The following is an 18287-nucleotide window of genomic DNA, read 5'->3' as shown; positions in this document are numbered from 1 at the left end:
AGTTGGATGCATTCCCACTGAAATCCAGAACCAGACAAGGGTGCTCACTCTCACAACTTCTATGCAGTAGAGTCCTGGAAGTTTTAGCCAGAGCGATTAGGTAAGAATAAGACATCAAATCAATATAATTAGGGAAGGAAGAAGTCAAACTACCCCTGTTTGCAGATGACGTGATTCTATATATAGGGGATCCAAAAGACTAAGAGACTACTGGAAATCAAAGAAGAGTTTGCTAAAGTGGCAGGATATAAAGTCAATGTACAAAAAACAATAGCCTTTGTATACACAGACAATGCCATGGCTTAGAAAGAACTTCTACGATCAATCCCATTCACAATATTATATATATAAAAAAAAATCAAACACCTTGGAATAAATTAAATCAAGGATGACAAAGATCTGTATTATGAGAATTGAAAAGCATTAAACAAAGAGAAGACACATTAAAAATGGAAAAATCTTCCAAGTTCATGGATTGGAAGAATCAATATCATCAAAATGTCCATACTACCAAAAGCAATTTACAGATTCTATGCAATACCAATCAAAATATCTAGGACATTCTTCTCAAATATAGAAAAAATGATGCTGAAATTCAATTGAAATAGAAGAGATCCCAAATAGCTAAAGCAATCCTATAGAACAAAAACAAAGTCAGAGGCATCACAATACCAGATCTCAAGATACTACAAGGATGCTATACTTAAAGCAGCCTGGTATTGGTATAAAAAACAGATGGATAGACCAATGGAACAGAATAGAAACACCAGAAATCAACCCATGCGTCTACAACCATCTGATCTTTGACAAAAGAGCTAAAGTCAATCCCTGGAGTAAGGACAGACTCTTCAACAAATGGTGCTGGGAAAACTGGATCTACACATGCAGAAATATGAAGCAAGACAACAACCTCACATCTTATACAAAAATCAACTTAAAATGTATTAAAAACCTGAATCTACAACCTGATATCATCAAATTACTAGAAAATATTGGGGGAAACCCTGCAAGACATTGGCATAGGTCAAGAATTCTTGGGAAAGACTCTAAATGCAGAGGCACAGACAATCAAAGCTAAAATTGACAAATAGAATTACATCAAATTGAGAAGCTTCCACACTGCAAAACACTCAGCAAAGTGAAGAGGCAACTGACAGAATGGGAGAAATTATTTTCAAACTATGCAATTGATCAAGGATTAGTAACCAAACTCTATAACGAGATCAAGAAATTCAACAACAACAAAACAACCAACCTAGTAACGAAATAGGCAAAGAATTTAAACAGACATTCTTCAAGAGGAAATCTAAATGGCCAACAGACACATGAAAAAACATTCAGGATCACTAGCTTTCAGGAACATGCAAATCAAAACCATAGTGAGGTTTCACCTCAACCCAGTTAGAATAGATCTCATACAGAAATCAACTAACAATAAATGCTGGCAAGGATGTAGGGGAAAAGGTTCCCTAATTCACTATTGGTGGGAATAAAAACTAGTATGGGCCAGCGCCGTGGCTCAATAGGCTAATCCTCCACCTGCGGTGCCAGCACACTGGGTTCTAGTCCTCTTCGGGGAGCCAGATTCTGTCCCGGTTGCTCCACTTCCAATCCAGCTCTCTGCTTTGGCCTGGGAGTGCAGAGCAGGATGGCCCAAGTGCTTGGGCCCTGCACCGGCATGGGAGACCAGGAGAAGCACCTGGCTCCTGGCTTTGGATCAGCGTGGTGCACCAGCCACAGCGGCCATTGGAGGGTGAACCAAGGGTAAAAGGAAGACCTTTCTCTCTGTCTCTCTCTCTCTCACTGTCCACTCTGTCAAAAAAATAATAAAAATAATAAAGAAAATGTGGTATATATACACTATGGAATGTTACTCAGCCATCAAAAAAGAATGAAATACTGTCTTTTGCAAAAAAATAGATGCAACTATAAACCATTATATTTAGTGAAATAATCCAGTTCCAAAAGATAAATATTATATGTTTTCCCTGACTTGTGGTAACTAAGAGTACAAAAACATGTATAATTATTTGCATTGCAAATAATATTTTGCATAAAATTACTCCTGTGCATAAACTGTTCAGAGGAAATGGATTAAAGTCTAAATGAACTTATTTATTAGTTATCCTGTATTATAATATAGGAAATATTTAAAAGTTACATTGGTATTGGTTCTATTTCATTGAATAAAATTATGAATGACTAATTGATCAAAAAACTGTATATGGCTGAAACAGTCATTTTTCCATTCAACTATTGTTTATAGCCATTGTCTATATTCTCACTAGTGTCTATTGCTTTTTCTTGTTAAACTTCTTATTTGGTGAAGTATTAAGTCTTTTTACTTTATTAAATTTAATGTACCCTCCCTGTTCAACCTGTTGGGCTTCCCTACTAGACAATAAACTTTTCTTCTAAAAATAAATAAATAAATAAATTTAATGTAAATTTAAAATATGTTATCTCAAAAACTAAAAAAAATGAAAGAGAGGAAGAAGGAAGAAGGGTGGCGAGAGGGATGGAGGAAGGTGATATCACTATATAGTTAGCTTTTTATCTACAAACCATATTGAATCTGTTAAAAATTAATTTAAATAAAATTAAAAATTAAATTGAAAAATCTAGGCTATCGCAGCTGACGAAGAAATACATGCATATGGGCCTGGTGCCATGGTGTCATAGGTAAAGACATCACCTGCAGTGCCAGCATCCCATATGGGTGCTGGCTGAGTCCCAGCTGCTCCTCTTCTGATCCAGCTCTCTCCTATGTTCTTCTTTTCCAATTATCATTCTGTCCCCATACTCTTGGATTATATCTTTTGCAAATGATCTAAATGATCTAGGCCTGATCTGAAGCCAGGAGCTGGGAGCTTCTTTTGGGTTTTCCATGGAGCTGCAGGGGCCCAAACACTTGGGCCATCTTCCACTGCTTTCCCAGGCCATAGCACAGAGCTGGATTGGAAGAGAAGCAGCTGGGACTAGAACCAGTGCCCATATGGGATGCCAGCGCTGCAAGTGGAGGATTAACCTAGTGCGCCACAGTGCCGGTTCCCCATTTTAGCAACATTAATAGATGTGTAGTGTTATGTCATGGACATAATTTGTAATTCTCTCATAAGAAATAATATTTGCTGTTTTTTCACATGCTAATTTCCATCAGCACACCATCTTTAGTAAGGTGTTCAGATCTTTCATCTATTTTAGAATTTGATTGTTTTCTTTTCTTAGATTTTCAATAGTTCTTTGTCTATTTTGGACATAAATCCCTCATCAGACATGTATTTTGTAGATATTTCCTCCCAGTCTGTGGCTTAAGAGACTCTATTATCTCTTAATTCTATTAATAGTATCTTTCACAGAATATAGGATTTTAATTGAGTCCAATCTAATTTTTTTTCATAACTCATGATTTTGTCCACATAACTAAAGATTCATTTTCAAATTGAGGTCATATATTTTTTCTTATGTTCTTCTAACAGTGTTATAGTTTCATTTATTCCATTTAAGTCTATAAAACATTTTTAGTTAATTTTTATGAAAGTTTAAGGTCTGTGCCTAGGTTAATTTTTTTCAACATATATTCTTCCACTTGTCCCAGCGCTATTTGTTGCAAAGTTACTATTTCTTGATTAAATCACCTTTGCACTTTTGTCAAAGATCAAGTGATCATGTTTGTGTAGGTCTATTTCTGGGCACTTTATTCTGTTCTATTGACCAATATTTCTATTCTTTTATCAATGCAATATCATATTGACTACAGAAACCTTACAGTAAGTCTTGGAATCAAGTACTGTGCCTCCTCCAACCTTTTCTCCTTCTGTAGTATTGTGTTGTACATTTCCTTTTTTTTTTTTTCTTTTTGCTTCCCTACATGATTCCAATATATAGCTAAGGGAAGCACCAATGCTTTAGAGGCTTCTGGGAATAGAAGCATGACCATGGGTTTGATTTTTTTAATTAATTAATTAATTAGGCAGGAAGATCAGAGAGAGAACAAGCATGCATGCACAAGACAGACAGATGAACAGATAGAGTCCCCCCATCTGCTGGTTTACTCCCCAGTTACCCTCAATGGCCAAGCTGGGACAGAGCCAAAGTCAGCAGTTGAGACTGCAATCCAGCGCCCAGTGCCTGAGCCATCCCTGCTTCCCCTCAACATCTGCATTGGCAGGAGGCCAGAGGCAGGATCTGCCACTGGGGACTGAATGCAGGTACTCAGATAAGGGATGGGGGAACGGGCATCGTAGCCACCAAGCTAAAAGTCTGCCTCGAGAAGATGGATTTTGAAGTCAGGCATCCTTTTGTTCAAATTCTTAGGTCTGTAGACAAGCCTTTTGAAATCTTGGAACTTCATTTTCCAATTTGGAAAATGGAAGATTAAATGGCTTACTCACCATTGCCATTTTGATGGGCAACTGACCGTTAAGATGTGCTCTGTTTCCTCTACTTAAAATGGTTTCTTGACTGTCTTCTTAGTGTACTCTGTTTTAACCATTTTGTTTCAAATATTATGAATGATTGGCATAGTTATTACCAGAAATATGTCCCAAAAGATACATGTACATATACATGCACAACAGGTTACAATCCAGAGTTTTGCTTCTCCTGGAAACTGGCTGCCTAAAGAATTAAGCTTATTTGAGAAGCTTTTTAGAAGGGAGAGATTCATGTTGAGCCCATGGGGAATGAACATGGTCTACTTTTTAATAATTTGGGAAAGGGCTAAGAATTTACTGACTATATGGAAGCATTAATCAGAGAATAAGTAGCAAATAGCACAAGTAATTTTTTTAAAGGATAAAAACTGCTGTTTAAAAAATAAGGTGAATAGGAAAATAATCAGGAAAGACATTTTTAATGACACAATAGCTCTGGTTATGGCTATAGCTTTGCACTTTTTAAGAATGTGGATAGATGACTGTTTAGTGCATATTTACTTAAGTGAGGTAAAAAGTATAGTTTAAAGATTTCTGTATAAATGCCATCTTGCTTTCTAAAAACCTGCCCTTTCTTTTACAGGATAAATATACACACATAAGTAAGGAACCAAAAAAATGGAAAATAAAGTTAAAAGATAGAAATGATGAAAAGCGAGGGAAAAAGAAATAAACTAACATTTATTAAGTGTCTATATGCTGCAAGTTCCAAGCTGAGAATCATGCACATTTAGTTTACTTAATCCTCATGACAAATTTAATACCAATCTCACTTTACAGAGTCTCGGGGAAGCTAAATAACTTGCTACAAGGCACACGGTTAGCATGGTGCAGGCAGGATGTTTCCCAAGCGTGCCTTCAATCCAAGGCCTTTGTTTGCATTCCAGGAATCATTCTGCCACAATGCTCTAACTTTCAAATTCTTAAAGGAACCAAGAGAATGGAAACATGTTAATTTCCCTAAACTATCCCCAAAGTTCCTAGATGTTTTCTAGGTTGAATATCAAATTCTGCCTGGTTTCCTAGAAGGCTGGCCTAAGAATCTGGCCCTGCTCCTTCAGCATTTACAAAGAGAAAGAAAAATTCCGTGTAGATCACCGGCGGCCACGTTGTCACTGTGACCTCCCCAAGACAGGGGCACTGCTGCTGCACTCCAACCACCCCCCCCCACCCCCCCCCCCCCCCGCATCATCAGTGGATCCCAGAGGCCTCCCTGCTTCTGAAAGATGTTCAGCCCAGACGCTGGTGACTCACCTATACTTCTCCACCTGCCACCAACCATACGCCCAACAAAATGATAATGTCCTGAGGTCAGAACTGGTTGCAGAAAGCACCAAAGCACCGTAGAAACCGGTTAAAAGTTGGCGTTTCCCAGTTTTCCTTATGACGGGCACTTCTGGGCACCATTCCTGTCACTTCCTCGAGGAGAGATGATGATTAACAGAATATAAACCACAGTAGCAGGTGTGAAGCAATGCGGGCATAATTAAAGACACTTCAAGAGAAAACAACCGGTGTTGCAGAAAACAGGAGGAGCTGGGAGCTTGGTGACTTAGATCTTTTTTTTTTTTTTTTTAAGTTTTTGACAGGCAGAGTGGACAGTGATCCGATGGCAGGAGCCAGGTGCTTCTCCTGGTCTCCCATGGGGTGCAGGGCCCAAGCACTTGGGCCACCCTCCACTGCCTTCCCAGGCCACAGCAGAGAGCTGGCCTGGAAGAGAAGCAACCGGGACAGAATCCAGCGCCCCGACCGGGACTAGAACCCGATGTGCTGGCGCCACAGGCGGAGGATTAGCCTGTTGAGCCACGGCGCCGGCCATGTGACTTAGATCTTAAGAGATTTTTTTTTTCTTTTTTTGACAGGCAGAGTTAGACAGTGAGAGAGAAGAGACAGAGAGAAAGGTCTTCCTTTCTGTTGGTTCACCCCCCAAAATGGCCACTGCGGCCGGCACGCTGCACCAATCTGAAGCCAGGAGCCAGGTGCTTCTCCTGGTCTCCCATGGGGTGCAGGGCCCAAGCATTTGGGCCATCCTCCACTGCCTTCCCAGGCCACAGCAGAGAGCTGGACCAGAAGAGGAGCAACCAGGACAGAATCCAACACCCCAACCAGGACTAGAACCCGGGGTGCCGGCCCCGCAGCCGGAGGATTAGCCTAGTGAGCCGTAGTGCCAGCCATGAGATTTTTTTTAAAAAAATATTTTTAATTGACACATGAAAATGACATATTTATGGGGTCCAGTGTGATAATTCTATGTGTTTATAATGTATAATGATTGAATCAATGTAATTAGAATTATCTCCTTAAACATTTTTCACTTCTTTGTATCAGAAGTCTTTTTCTTAACATTTTTTTAAATAAAATTTGACTTTTATTTAAAAGTCAGAGACAAACACATACACACAGAGAGAGACAGAGACAGATCTTCCATGAGCTGCTTCACTCCCCAAACGCTGGCAACAGCCAGGGATGGGCCAGGCTGAAGTCAGTAGTCCAGAATCAATCTGGGTTTCCTATGTGGGTGACGGAGACCCAAATACTTGAGTCATCACCTGCTGCTTCCCAGGGGCACACTAGCAGGAAGCTGGGTCAGAAGCAGCGCCAGAACTCAAACCCAGCACTCCAAGGTGGGATGAAGGCATCCCCAGCTGCACCTGAACTGCTGTACTAACACCTGCCCCTCCTCTTTTTTAAATGCAGGATATTTCTCACTTGATGGACTCTTGGCTTCGGCCTGGATCAGCTCTGGCCCATGTGGTCACTTGGAGAGTGAACCAGTGAATTTAAGATATCCTTGTCTGTCTGTCGGTCTCTCCCTGAAATAAATAAATACAGCTTTTAAAGAATTACAGTGAACTATAATAGGCTCACACATTTGAGAGCACAAGATTTTGAACTCCTCTCTCTTGGTTCTTTGAGAGCCCTATGGCGCTGCTCTCAGATGCATGCTGGAAATGTGAGGTGAGAATATTTGGAAAATCATTCTTTACGTTCTAATCCTCCATCTTGCCAGTCCAGAAATTCAGCTTCATCCATGTATTCAGAGCTATTCAAGTTCTCAGAAACTTCCATGTTAACTGACTCATAAGTCATATAATTTATATTTTTTATTTTTAATAGTGAACATAATTTTCTACTAATCATAACACATCAGGGTCCCTTCCGTGCCAATCAGCTATGACTAAGTGACAACAACGCCGAAAGTCAGAGGTAAAACACGTAGCGTTTCTTTGTGCTCACTTAGCAGAGGCCAGCAGACAAAGTCCTGTGACCTGGCCCGAGGTTCCTCTGGTCCCTCCTGGGCTCAGCAGGCCCCTGGCAGGCTGGCTCATCTGAGAAGGCCTCACACTTGAGGCTGGTGTTGTGTGGCCATCAGCCAGAGCAGCAGGAGTAAATGACCATGTTTCCCACCACTGGGCAACTTGGCCTGGGTGTTCCCATGGTGGTTGCACAGGGTTCAGACAGCTGGAAGATTCCAGGCCTGTTGAGACGTAGGCTTAGAACTACCAGTGGCTCATCATCAGTTCCACCACATTCCTCTGGCCAGCACAAAGCATACGGTCAGCCTAGATTCACAGGCTGAGAAAAAAGCTCTGCCCTTTGAGAGGATGAGTGCAAAGTCTCCATGCACGGGGCTTGCATTCGGGGAGGGGAAAAAATGATGACTATTTTGCATCAGTCCACTACACCTCCCTTTCCGAGGCTCCTGGAAACTGAATTAATAAGCCAAGGTAGATAGAAAATGAAACGTAATTGGATCATGCTTAGGGGTTATTTCAGCAGACTTCAAAAAACTTGATGGACTACCCTTGCTTCAAAACCAGAATGTACCTGAATACCAAATTCTCACACAGTTTCTCTCTCTCCCTCTCCTCCTCCTTCTCCCTCTCCCCTCTCCACTCTCCCCTCTCTCTCTCCTCCCCCTCCCTCCCCCCCCCCCCCCCACCAAATGTCCATGTGGAGAACAGTTCTCAGCCTGGCTTCCTTCTGTCCTTCTGCAGGTGCCCCAGGGTGAGCTCTTCTATGACTCACTGCTTCTTGCTGGTTTCACTTGTAGGGTGACACCCATTTCATTTCAAAATAGAGCTTTACCTTCCGTGATCTCTACAACAATTACTGTGTTTCATTTGGAGTCAATAAAAGCTCTACTGCTGTTCAAACGGTTTCAGGAAGAGACACAGGAAGTCATTCCCTCTTTATCTCCCACTCACACCTGAGAGGCATGAACACATTGCGCTCCAGGAATCTGGACGGAGAATCCTTTCTGGCTGTTCTCTCATTAGCTATTGCTGTAATGGCCAGGACCTACTGGTTCATAATCTACTGGAAGAAGCCAAACATCTGTGGGCCCCAGGTACACTGCACACCTAGGAACGTCTCCTGAAAAAAGCTGCAACTGAAATCTGGTTATTTTGTGCAAATTTAAGGAGCCGAAACTCTGTTAGAGTAAATTAACATTTCAGTTTTTAATATGACTTTGGAATGAATCCTTCTGCAGAAATTAGTTTTCTAGGTCACTATTCCATCACACGGTGCCCTCCTTACAAGAGCCCAAGGGAAAAATTTCTTTCTGATCTCAGATGGCAAATATGCGCTGCTTTTTCACACTTGGAGTGGTTTTGGGGGTGGCTCTTGTTACAGATAATGAGGACTGGGCACATAAGAACAGCCCCCTTGCATCACCTGCTGGACAATTAACTGACAGCCAGAGACCCATCCCTAGCAAATCTACAGGTCTTTTTGGTGTGAATTTTAGAAGTTAACCTTGCACTGGCTTTGCCTTATACTTCTAAATACATTTTGTTCTACTTCCTCATTTAAATATTTTTAACAGATTTATTTATTTGAAAGACAGAGTTACAGAAAGAGAGAGGCAAAGAGATCTTCCAGCCACTGGTTCACTTCCCAAATGGCTGCAATGGCCTGAGATGGGCCAATCCAAAATCAGGAGTTTCTTCTGGGTCTCTCACGTGGGTGCATAGGCCCAAGCACTTGGGCCACCTTCTGTGGCTTTCCCAGGCACATTAGTAGGGAGCTGGGTCAGAAATAGAGCAGCCAGGACTCAAATCAGCACTCATACAGGATGTAGGCATGGCAGGTAGCAGCTTTAACCTGCTAAGCCACAGAGCCAGCCCCTCAAATATTTTTATATTTATTTGATTCTAATTAAGATTGAGGTTTTTAAATATTGTGTTTATTTATTTGAGAGGCAGAGTTACAGACAGAGCCAAGAGCCTCTTCTGCTCTCCCACATGGGTGCAGGAGCCCAAGCACTTCCTTCCCAGGCCATTAGCAGAAAGCTGGATGCAAAGTGGAGTCGCCAGGACACAAACCAGTGCTCATATGGGATACCAGCATCACAGGTGGAGGCTTAGTCTACTACAACACAGCACCAGCCCCCACTTAAGAATCTTACGCAAGTTGCCTAAATGCTTAATGGAATCTCAAAGAGAATAAATAAATAAATAAATAAATACCAATTTCCCTAGAAAGTTACGATGTAGTTTTCTGAATGCTTTATGAAGAAAATCCTCACTTTGGGGGCGGGTGTTTGGTGCAGTAGTTAGCACGATGCTTTAGACACTGCATCCCAAATCAGAGTGCCTGAATTTAGGTCCCAGCTCTGTTTCTGACCTAGTTTCTTACTCCCTCACTCTGGGAGGCCCAAGATGAGGGCTCAAGTATTTTGTTCCCCGCCACCCACGTAGGAGATGTGGGTGGGGTCCTGGGCTTCTGGCTGGGCCGATCTGTTGAGGAATTTGGGGAAGTGAACCAGTGTATAGAAGAGATATTGAACATGTCTGTCTTTCTCTGTCTCTCTCCTTTGCCTTTTAAATAAATAAATATAAAACTTTTGATGATTCAATTTCACTGTTTGATGGAACTCTATTTCTGAGGCTGAATTAATCATACTTTTCAATGGTTCATTATTATCTTTGGCCCAGGAAGAACCTTCACAGTTTCTTTTTTTCTCTTTGATCCCACTTCTATTTCTCTATGGCCTCAAGGCAGCCATTCCAACCATGTCCTTCTATTATTAAGTGTTCTTGGGAATCATATAGTTTTATATGCATGGGCCTTAACTATATGCACACTACATTGCTATATACCTCAATCTTTCTTTTTTTAATTCAGTACTATTTTTAAGATCTATGTATTTTGCTCTCAGTATATCTAGCCTATTATTACTCTCTGCTGAACAAGTAACTCCAACACATTTTGCTCCTGTATGCCCCAGATTACCTCCTAGACCCCCACCAACATGACTGTGCTGTGATGAGCTGCCTCATATATTGGGAGAAAACTTTGGATCATGAAAGGGTACTTGCTATTCATTATTATACCAGGACGGCAGCAAAACTCTGTGACTGTCCCTGGGAAGCTGGGGTCCTTTGTCACCCTGCTCACATAGAAAGGACCCTCAGGAGCTCTGAGAATTCCCTCCTGGTGGATACACTGGGAACGGCTTTGGTTTGCTGGGTCAGAAAGTAGACACAGACCCAGTCTACTTTTACCACTAGAGTCTTCTGCAGAATTTCTACACCAGTCTACAGGCCCATGATCAGTGCATGAAGGTTCCCATGGTCCCACATCGCCACCAATACATGACATTATCCAGCTTCCTTGCGTTTATCAGTCTATTCACAGAAAGTGACATCTCATGAAACTTATATTTTTCTGTCAAATGATTAGTTTGTGCATCTTTTAATATCCTTGCTAACTTTTTGAATTTTCTTTTCTCTGAAACATAACCCTTCTTAACTTTGTCTGTAGAAGATTAAATTTTTCCAAAAAATAAACATTTCCTTGTCTTCTTAAATAGTGTATTAATGAGCATAACTACCATTTCTTGAAGAACTAGCATCACAAGATATGAGTAACAATGGTGAGATTACAAGATGCTATAGAACCTACAGCTAAATGGCATAAACCAATCATATCTAGGAGCCACCTTCACATTTAGTCATTTGTACCTTTACCCTAAGATAACACTGTAAACTGTCATCTGTCCAGAAAATTATTCACTGAGTTAACAGCTAAGGAAATCACATCCCAAAAGATTTCTTCAGACTCTAGAAAATCTGTTCTTTTTAATTACATCTATTAACATCATCATCTTAGCAGCATTTTACAAAGAAATCCAAACAATAGATCAGAAGAACTTCCAGTTAACTTTTCCTTTCTCTTTTTCTATATAACTCATTCTGTTTACTCAAGGATGTGAGGGAGGATTATCTTTCACTCTTGATCAGTTTGACTGAAATTTCACTAGAAGGTATATACTTAAAAATGTAGACATTTTGATCCAACATGGGAAGCAGGTCACACAGCAGACTCATAGAATGACAAATGCCCTAAACAGCACTCTGGCCTCAGCATCAGCCCTTAAGGCATTTGGATCTGGCTGAAGAGCCCATGAGAGCATTTCAGGCATGGAAAGCCAAGACACTGTGGCAAAAAAAAGACCTACATGAAAGATCTCTGTAACTGAGATCCCGGTGGAAAGATGGGGCCATCAAAGAAGGAGGTAGCTTTCTCTGAAGGGAAGAGAGAACTTCCACTTTGACTATGGCCTTGTCTAAATAAGATCAGAGTTTGTGGACTCAAGAGGCTTCCAAAGGCTTTGCAGCTCTTGACAAGAGCCTTGGGTGATCACCAGCATCATAAATAAGAATGTCAACTGTTAAATCAACAACAGGAGTCACTGTGCACTTGCTTCCCATGTAGGACCTCTGTCCTTAATTAGTTGTACTATGAGAATTAACGATAAAACTAGTCTTCAAACAGTACTTTATACTTTGTGTATCTGTGTGGATGCAAACTGTCGAAATCTTTACTGAGTATAGAGTTGAGCTTCTGTATATAAAGATAATTAAAAATGAATCTTAAGGAAAATGCGATGGGAGAGGGAGTAGGAGGTGGGATGGTTTGGGGGTGGGAGAATGGGTATGGAGGGAAGAACTGCTGTAATCCAGAAGTTGTACTTATGAAATTTATATTTATTTTTAAAAAAGCTTTCTATAAAAAATGTAGACATTTTTCATTCTCCAGGGAAAATCAGACTTCTGAAGACAAGGATGAGAAATGTTTAATTCCACAGAATACCAATCAGATGGACAATGGTTTCCTGGAGTATCACGTTGCAAAAATCTGGAGGCTGAATATGAAGTCAGTAAACATTCCAAGATAGATTAGTAATGTCTGCCACTATTCTAGTGTGTTGTTGTAGGGAGTAAGTAGTCATGTGTCTGTCGTCTATCTGGACAGACCCTCACTGTCTTTAATGTTTGACTACAAAAAATACTTCCTGAAATACACAACCTTCAAAGTTTCCTCTTAGATATGAGACTGGAAGTTCAGTTTATTAAGTCACAAGAGGAAGGAGCCTGCATTATGGTATCACCTCTTACCTCTATCTGTTCTTCCGAAAAGTGTGGTTTCTAGGGAAAGCCAATGACTGTGAAGCACTGAGCACTTTTTACGACCTTGGCACTGGCATAAGCACTTTATTTCTGTTAAGTCATTTAACTGCATCCCCATTTTACAGATAAAACCACTGAGGCCCAAGGAAGAAGGCCTGGAGTGTGGGTAGGGTGGGAAGAATCACTGTGTTCTTTTTTTTTTTATTTTTTATTTTTATTTATTTATTTATTTTGATAGGCAGAGTGGACAGTGAGAGAGAGAGAGACAGAGAGAAAGGTCTTCCTTTGCCGTTGGTTCACCCTCCAATGGCTGCCACGGCTGGCGCGCTGCAGCCAGCGCACCGCACTGATCTGAAGCCAGGAGCCAGGTGCTTCTCCTGGTCTCCCATGCGGGTGCAGGTCCCAAGGACTTGGGCCATCCTCCACTGCCTTCCTGGGCCATAGAAGAGAGCTAGCCTGGAAGAGGGGCAAGCGGGACAGAATCCGGCACCCCGACAGGGACTAGAACCCGGTGTGCCGGCACCGCAAGGCAGAGGATTAGCCTGTTGAGCCACGGCGCCGGTCCCACTGTGTTCTTAAATTGTGTTTATGAAATGCCTAAAGTTTGTATACCTTAAATAAAAGGTTCAGAGCATAAAAAAGAAATTTTTAAAGTGTCAGAAACAGTGAGGTAGTCACCATTCTTAAACATGTCATTTTGATGCTGGCAAATGATATGGTAAAAACCTTATCAGGAATTCATGCTGTCAGGGTGCACTACCAATGAAAATGCTTTCCAATCTACAGGCCAGTTCATGATATGGACATAGAAATTAAAGTGAAAATATGCAGAGCTGTCAGCAAGCAAAGTGTTCTTTATCCATCCATGTGCTTCTGCACCATTCAGAATACTGTCATTCCCAGTGGGGAGATTCACTGAGATTATTTCATTTTTAACCCCAAAACCATCCTAGAAGGTTGTTATCCCCATTACATGGGTGAAGAAGTGGAGGCAGGAAAGTAGAGTCACATGTCCCCAAATCGTGCAACTTATGAATCCCAACCTTGGGACCCCAGCCCTCAAAACCACAATGGTCTTTACTCAAGATTTACAATTTTACTTAATGGCGACTACAGGTCAGAAACAGGCAAAAAGCATAGGCTTACTTTAACTGCTCGCCTCTTTGAGGACTTGGAATGCTTTATGAGAATGAGTCACTTATGTCACTTCTGTAAAGCAGCTGAGACGACAGACTGTGTGCAGAAATCAGTGTTTCGTCCACGGAAAAAGCCACTGGGGTCTTCTTCAGCTTCATCATTTTCACTGTTTTTCAAAGCCTTATTTTCCAGAATAGTGATCTTCTCTGTTACCCGCAAGTCTGCTAGAGGAAAAAAGACATGGGTCAACCACTTAGGCTTCTCTTAAAAACATTTTGCTTCTGGAATTAACAATGAGCCGAAGATACTGGGGCGACCGTGCTTGTTCTAACTCTGGCTCCTGTAGGGCGGCTGCAGGAATGCTGGTTATTTTGCTGCCCGGGTGTATGTTATCAGCAACTCGTCTAATCCCAAGTGGTATGATCAGTTTCTACAAAAGTGTAGGGAAATAGCTGCAAGCGGCCAAGACAAACTCCACGAGAAATTCCTTGTGAAATCTAGCTTACTACCACATTTCTGCATTCTATAGTCCTGAGTTTATCTTGCTTGACTGTTCTCTGTCAAACTTCAAATCTCCAAGTTCAAATCCTCTGGAAAATCCCTGTGAATTCCTGATGAATGTTCTGTGACTGCACAGATGTAAAAAGGATGCGGTTCAACTTTTCAGTAACTGGTGCCCCGTCTCACCATGCCAGCCTCCCCACTGGGGAGCTCACTTCTGACCCTCAGGGTGGTGCATCCCCACAGCCTTCAGACACCTCCGTGATCATTCCTCCTTTCCCCGTAGGAGCACTACTCTGTCCTTCTTCCCTCCTCACCACGAACTTCTCTTCTGCTGTTTTTATAGTACCTCCCCTGTAGCTATTGTGGCTACTCTGTTTTCTGTACCACCACTCCCATTCATATCTTGTCACTTTCTCTTCTCTCTTCTGTTTCCTGCCTGTTTGCCTGCGCCCTGGCTGTGGATTAAATAGAGTGCCCCACTCAATTCATGGTTTTCAGTTTGGCCCAAAGGAGTTTTTTTCCCCACCCACACTTAGGAGAGAATCCTCCTGAAATTGCCTAGCAAGTTGAGTTACATGTATATAGACATGTGTACAAGTGCATGTGTTTGGGGTTGGCGTGGTGCCATAGTAGGCTAAGCCTCTACCTGCCATGCCAGCATCCCATATGGGTATTGGTTCAAGTCCTGGCTGCTCCACTTCTGATCCAGCTCTCTGCTGATGGTCTGGGACGGCAGCAGAATATGGCCCAAGTCCCTGGGCCCCTGCACCCACGAGAGATCCTGAGGAAGCTTCTGGCTCCAGATGGGCCTAGCTCTGGCCATTGTGGTCATTTGGGGAGTGAATCAGTGGATGGAAGACCTTCCTCTCTGTCTCTCCTTCTCTGTATATAACACTGCTTTTCAAATAAATAAATAAATTATTTTTTAAAGTGTGTGTGCTTTTCTGGGAAGAGGACTGGCAAACCTTGTAGATGGCCTGCTCCAAACAGTTCATAATTGCCTACACCCTCGACTGTGTTTACCACAGAAGCTGAAAAGCTAAATGTCTCAATTTCCCAACCTCTGTGGTTTTGACCAACAAGAAAGAAGGTGATGCTTCTTGAATAAAAAGCAAAACCTCAAGAGAAAAAAATCATTTTCCCTTCATTTCTCCATTATTCCCACCTGGAATCCGAATGGAAGATGTCCACAATGTGGCAGCCATCTTGGAATGTGAGACTACAAGCCTGGGGGAAGGGGCGGGGTGAGAGTGGGGTCGGCAGCTTTGCAGCTGAGGGTGGAGGCAGAGAGTTGGAAAGAGCTGCAGTCATTGGAGCCAACATTCCAGCTCTGGACTCTACCTCCAGATACACTTCTTGCATGTTATAAACATACACACACAAATACACACATGTTAAAAAGATGCCATAAAAATATAAACATAACTTCTAAGATTTTCTTCCTGCTCCCTAACCTGCCTTGCATAATGCCTGAGAAGCAAGCGTCTCAACTGGAGACTTTTGCCAAATAACCGAGACATTACTACTAGTGGAAATCTGCAAAACTGAAATAGCACTGATGAGGAAGGGGGAAAAGTACCCAGAAAACTTATAAAATAGGCTGCCAGCATGAGGTCATCGTTGTTTTATATAGAAGTCACTGAAATACATATAGAGAATACTGATGTGGTAGCCTTCTTCAAGGTACCATGTATTCATAGCTCTCTGCATCAACCATGTATTTATTTGCAGCAAGGAAAAAGAAATACAAGTTTAAATATCCCAATAGTTCAAGACAGGTCCTCCCCACCTCCCCAAACCTACTTTTATCTTCTTGGTGCCCTTGTCACAGTGCTAAATCTCTCCCTGCCCTGAACAAAGGTGTTCTACCTTGAGCTGCTGCTTGTGTTAACTGCCAGATAGGTGCAGTGGTGAGAGTGGGGGATGCCGGCTCACTTCACAGGGCCTGCAGGGGGAGAAGAAGGGATTGGAGTGGGGAGAATGAACTCCCGGGGGCAACGCCCTTGGTGACTACAGTGTGCTTCCACATACACTGGGCTTTTCCAAGTCTCAATACCCTTGAGGAAAAACTGCCCCAATCTTATCCCCTGTCATGGAATCACCGATAGTGAGCCCTGGAGCACCACATCTACTCTTTTCAGAGCAAGCACTGAAAGGTTAAGGGTAGGTTCAAGGTCAAAGAGGACAAATGAGCAGCAAAGAGGGACAAGAACACAAGAACCCAATCAACTGTTAACCACCACCACCACTGCTATCATCCCAGAAGTCACATACAACCCTTCCCAAAGGCTGAGCCTGGTCCTGGGTGCTGCCATGCACGGGGTCCCTCTTCCTTACAAGTCCCTGCAAGGCAGGTGCTGGCAACCCAATTTTAACACTGAAGAAACAAAAGCTCCCACAGACCATGTGATTTTCCCAAGGTTAGAAGGAGTACAATTGGGAGGTGAACCTAGCTTTGCCTGGCTTCCACAACTAGGCTTTTTCCCCATACGTCAGCTGAATCACAACACTCATCTGTTAGGGATGTGCCCATCTAACAGTTTCCTGCAATTCCTGTCTAGGTGGCTTTAGCCATGGGCGCCTCGGAAAACCAGTTTCTCTCTCCACCCTTCTCCCCTTCTGTGTGGGGAATGCCGCCTGAGTGAGCCTGTTTGCTCAGCAGCTGGTGATATTTGATTTGATTAACACCCTGGGACCTATCACCAGACTTAAAGATGATGCCTAATTAATTGCTTACATTAAAGAGCTGGCACTTTCTGTATTCAGTTCACACTTCCAGGTTCAATCATGTTTTCGTTACAGCAATAATATTTACATGATTAGCAAATAGTCAATTTATACTCTAGCATGGACCTGAGCTGTGTGGGAGACTTCCCAAAGCAGGTGTCCTTGACAGGTGTAAAGAAATAGGCCATTTTTTTTTCCCTCAGTGAAAGCCAGGAGCAAGATCTTCGGCTTGTTTTTCAAGGAAAAATCATGCTTAGATATTCCTTGGCCACTATCTACTCGTTGTGGCAGCCGTTGCATTTCCAAAGCCTTGTGGGAAATGAAAAAAAAAAAAAAAAAAAAAAGGTGCACTCACTACAAAGTCACATTAGATGTGACTTTGTTTTGGAACTTCCTTTTTTTTTCCTTTTCTTTCACTTATTTGTTTTCACCTTTAGTTACTGGCCCGAAATCTATATGCATAGGTTAGGAAAAGCCAACCTACAGGAGATGTATGACATTTCAGAAAGCATTTGCGAAATCCTCTCAATATATTTTCATGCAAAAGCCAGCAAAATGCCATCTGGATGATGCCCTAATTAAGTGAGCTTGTGATGTTAAATGAGCCCACCAGATGTGAATGGGGTCAAACTGGAAAGAGGCCACTAGGACTGTCCAAGGCACCATTGGAAATCAATAATTTAGATAACGACGTGGTCTTTCAGATCTCCGAAGCTGGCTTTTCTGAAAGCTGGACACACACAGTCACTGTGACAGACTGTCCCCTGATTAGTTTTGCATGTTCTCCTCAGTGGCCGGATGTCTCAGAATTGAGGAAAGGGACCGGCATTGTGGCCAAGTGCCTAAAGCCTCCACCTGCCTCACTGGCGTCCCATATGGGCACCGGTTCGTGTCCCAGCTAATCGACTTTTGATCCAGCTCCCTGCTGGTGGCCTGGGAAAAGCAGTGGAAGATGGCACAAGTGGTTGGATCCCTGCACCTTTTTGGGAGATCCAGAAGAAGCTCCTGGCCGTGCCCTGGCCTTGCAGCCACTAGGGGAGTGAACCAATGGATGGAAGATCTC

General features: G+C 42.3%; 1 long non-coding RNA gene across 1 annotated transcript in view; it reads right to left on the bottom strand.

Moving 5' to 3' along the window:
• Positions 1 to 13819: 13819 nt before the first annotated feature.
• LOC133771926 (uncharacterized) overlaps positions 13820 to 18287 on the bottom strand; it is an 88375-nt gene continuing 83907 nt past the window's right edge. The window contains exon 3 of the long non-coding RNA XR_009867649.1: positions 13820 to 14217. This is a non-coding gene — a long non-coding RNA (uncharacterized LOC133771926). The remainder of the gene's footprint in view (positions 14218 to 18287) is intronic.

The sequence above is a fragment of the Lepus europaeus genome, chromosome 12, assembly GCF_033115175.1.
Source record: "Lepus europaeus isolate LE1 chromosome 12, mLepTim1.pri, whole genome shotgun sequence".
Lineage (NCBI taxonomy): Eukaryota > Metazoa > Chordata > Mammalia > Lagomorpha > Leporidae > Lepus > Lepus europaeus.
This window is presented reverse-complemented; position numbering and strand designations above follow the sequence as displayed.